This window comes from Mandrillus leucophaeus, unplaced genomic scaffold (genome assembly GCF_000951045.1).
Source record: "Mandrillus leucophaeus isolate KB7577 unplaced genomic scaffold, Mleu.le_1.0 Scaffold1527, whole genome shotgun sequence".
Lineage (NCBI taxonomy): Eukaryota > Metazoa > Chordata > Mammalia > Primates > Cercopithecidae > Mandrillus > Mandrillus leucophaeus.
Window position 1 is genome coordinate 75,387 of NW_012101507.1, and position 4,106 is coordinate 79,492.

The window sequence follows — 4,106 nt, forward strand, 5'->3', positions numbered from 1 at the left end:
CAGGTGCAGTGGCTCACGCCTGTAATCCCAGCACTTTGGGAGGCCGAGGCGGGTGTATCACTTGAGGTCAGAAGTTCGATACCAGCCTGACCAACATGGTGAAACCTAATTTCCACCAAAAACGCAAAATTAGCTGGGTGTCATGGCGTGCCCCTGTAGTCCCAGCTACTTGGGAGCCTGAGGCAGGAGAATCGCTTGAACCCAGGAAGTCGGAGGTTGCAGTGAGCTGATTTGGTGCCATTGCACTCCATCTGGGTAACAAGAGTGAAACTCTGTCAAAAAAAAAAAAAAAGATATGAAGAGGTTATGTACTTAAACATATAATTGCTTTAAGTGTTTGCCATTCACTGTTCCCATGCATGCCAGCAACTTCTTACTGCAAACACCTGGGACTTGCTATAGAGCAGCTGATGTACGTTCCACCCACACACAGGACAGGGAGCTGACAACCAAGGAGTGGAGGATCAATACTCCAGCTTTCTCCCCTCCGTTTCCCTGTATCTCAGCAGTATGGAGCTTGATACCGATGAGAACCTGCTCACTGACTTTAAACTGGTTTTCTTACCTTCTCAGTTCTATTTCTCCATACCTCAATTGATGCTTTCTGGTAAGACCTAGAAAATAAAGTGTCTTCACTGAAATTTCAGTCTTGGAATCTGCTTTGGGTTCCCCAATCTGAGACAGAAATAGATTCATTTTCCCATCACTGGACTTTCAGGTTGTTTTCAATTTTTCACTGTTACAAACAAGGCTGCAACATTTGTCTACAAACCTCTAGATATACACGTAGGAAGCTTTCGGTATTTCCTACTAGCGAAACTGCTCAGTTGGAGGGTATGTGCATCTTCATCTTTAATAAATACTACCGACATTTGAAAAGCCCGACAATGTCAAGGACTGGCCAGAGTGCCATGTGCGATGGGTGTGGAATGGCAGCTCACTGTAGCAGGTGCGGGGACTCAGTTGGGGTCTTGGAGAAGCACTTAGTTACAGCAAGAATGTTTCATAAATGGTATCTGATACAGTCAAGATTAGTGCGGGATGAAAACACGTTGCTTAGAAATAATTATTCATAGATCTAAAGTCAACAAGTCTTTTTCTTCTCATGTAAAAATATATAATTTTTTTTTTTCCAGAGGGAGGGGAACAACTTAAAATAAACCAGAAAACACCTTCATATTAATCATTCTTCTCATATACTTCAAATTTGAGCTTAATGTCTTTCTCCTCCTGGACATCAGAGAGAACACCTGGGTATTCTAGCAGAAGTTTACATTTCTCCAAATCAATTTCTGGAAAAAAAAAAGTGTCATTTTCAAAGTCCCGCATGATCCTTGTCACAAATACTTTAAGATGGCCTGGGTGATTCATGGATTCCTTATAAACAGAACTGCCACCAACTATCCAGATAATCTCTACTTTATTGGCTAATTCTGGTTGTTCAGTAAGTTTTAAGATATCATCCAGACTTCTGGCAAGAGAATGAGCTCCTTGTGGAGGTCCCTTGAGTTCTCTGCTGAGAACTAAATTAGTTCTATCCTTTAAAGATCGATTCTTCTCAGGAATGGAGAACCGGATCTTCCTATATATAACACCAGATTCTAGTGAAGAGTTTGTGTCATTCTCTGGAAATACCTAAATTCATTCCTTAGCGGTGGCCAGGGCAGGTCCCGGTTCTTGCCAATGCCCATGTTCTGGGACACAGCGACGATGCAGTTTAGCAAACGAACCATGACAGCAGCAGTGAGCACCTCTGAGCCCGCTCGCTACACCAGAACTCGCGGCCGAGATGGGCCCGAAGGTTTTTACTTTGAACCTGGAGGATGAGAAATGGCATCTCTCTCTCCACCTCAAAGCTCGTCCTGAGCATTCACATTCTGGGAGCAGGAGCAGCGCAGCGGCGCCACCTGGTGCTCCATGCGCTTCCTTTTGCAGATCACTCAGCCCTGAGACCCTCCTGTCCTTTCCATGCACCTGGGATTTCTTCACTGGACACCAACCTGCGTCAAGTTTCCTGTAAAGCAAAAGCAGCGCACAGGGCTTGCTCATGGAGTCCCTGCACAAAGTAGCCGTGGTGGCTGCCATGGACACTGCATGGGCACAGCAACTGAGTCGCCGCCACTCACCAAGGCTGACCTGGCAGCTGCCACTGCTGAGGACCCAGCCAACCAAAAGCAGCTATCTTTTTTGGGGTGGAGAAATAAAACAGGGAATGGTAATTAAGAATAAAATAATATTATGATAGATAAATACGCCACTAAAGATATAGTAGCAGTTTAAATAATTTTGAGACTATGAACAAGATTATGCCAATGGAGAGAAGTTATTACAAGTAGAGAAAGCTGAAGTATTGCTCCTCCCGTCCTTGGTTGTCAGCTCCCTGTCCTGTGTGTGGGTGGAACGTACTCCAGCTGCTCTATAGCAAAAGATGGTGGGGGGAGGAATGGTGTCATCTTCACCTTTGGCGAGATCCATGTCACCGTGTTCAGGGGAAGGGCCATGAACTCCCCATGCAGAGAGGAGGCTGTGGCTGTGAAGGTGCCTGTGGGAGAGGTGAGGAGCCGCTCCCTCTACACTGGTGGCCAAGAGCCTGCAGACGGCAGGGAAGGCTTCTCCTCAGGTCTGTCCTATCAGGTTTTTCAAGAGTCAAGGAGTAGACCTGCATATTGCCTCTGCTGATGTGAGCTGCACGCACACCTAGAAGTGAGGTCCCCCCTGCTGGGGGTCCTGGGTCTGCTGGTTGTTCTGGGTGCCCAGAGGGAAGATGGGGAGGGGGCTTTGTGCAAAACAGTAACCATACTCTATAAATTATTTTTACCTTAACCTTTGTGTCATAAAATAAAATGTAGAACTCCAGAAGGAAAAAGAAACGGTCTAAAATTTGTGTCCTTGAATAAAAAGTGAACACCCGTTAACCACCAGGGATAGACGTTTGTGGAGCAAACCAGAAGCCCCATCATTTGCCCCAGCTCAGCAGGAAACTCTTTCCTCCCCCAAATAAAAATATATCCTGACTTTTATGATCATCACTTCTTTGTTCTATTTTATATTTTTATCATCCAAAATTATAATTTAGTTTTACCTTTAGAAATATGCTTTTGTTCTTTTATTCTATAGATTCTTTCTTGAAATTTATATTGTGTGGTAGAGCTTCCCATAGTGTGCATTTTGCTGATTGCTCCCCAAGTCATTGTTTAATATGTGTTTTTATTATCTGTATTGCCTCTAAATTGGTAATTGGCTATGGAGGTTAGCTTATATTCAGGCTTGGTTTCTTTGTCAGTTGTACTTGTTTGATGGTGCTGTATTGTGTTCTTCCATCAAGAGGAAGAACCTGACATTAGTTTTTGTTTTATTGTCTTGTTAATTGCCATTACTGTTCAATGGTTAAATCCGTTAACTCATGATGGTTTGCAATGGAGTTATTATAGTCTGGGTCTCTCATTCCTTCTTTCTTTATTATCCGAATAATTTCTAAGTAAGAGATTCATGCTCCTCCACTGTTTGTTTACTACTAGAAATTTGTTAACCAGAGACTAAGCCAAGCATTTACTCACCTATGACCCAGCAATAGCACTCTTAGTTATCAACCAATGGAAATGCTTGTATGTGTGTGCCAAAATATATGAAAATATTATTCATAGCAGTGTGACTTGTAAAATCTGGATACAACACAATTGTCTATCAGTAGTGAAGGGACAAGAAACATGAGCTATTTATAAAGTGGAGCATTGGACAGCCATAGGAGTGAATAGGCTACGACCACACACAGCGAGATGATGAGACCCAGGGGCATGATGGTGACTGTATAATCCCGTTCAACTGGAACTGGCAGAACTCATCTGTGTTAGAAATCAAGAGTGGCTACTCCAGGGTGGGGAGGGTGGTTTATGACTGAGGAGGACCCAAAGGTGTTTCCAGCAGGCTGTGATTGGTGTACTTTGAGGTGGGTGTTGTTTACCCAAGTGTTCACTTTGTGAAACTCCACTGCCCACTTGTGGGTTGTCCTCCTTTCTCCATGCATGCTGTCCTTCCCTCAAATATACATTGCTGGTGTTTTGAAGCAATTCTATCTACACTAAGAAGAATCACTCCTACTGCATATC

The 4,106-nt window shown here is 43.7% G+C and overlaps 1 pseudogene; it reads right to left on the minus strand.

The window, feature by feature from the left end:
- Window positions 1–1,179: 1,179 nt before the first annotated feature.
- On the minus strand, window positions 1,180–1,733 carry LOC105535983 (annotated as a pseudogene).
- Between the last annotated feature and the right edge of the window lie 2,373 nt (window positions 1,734–4,106).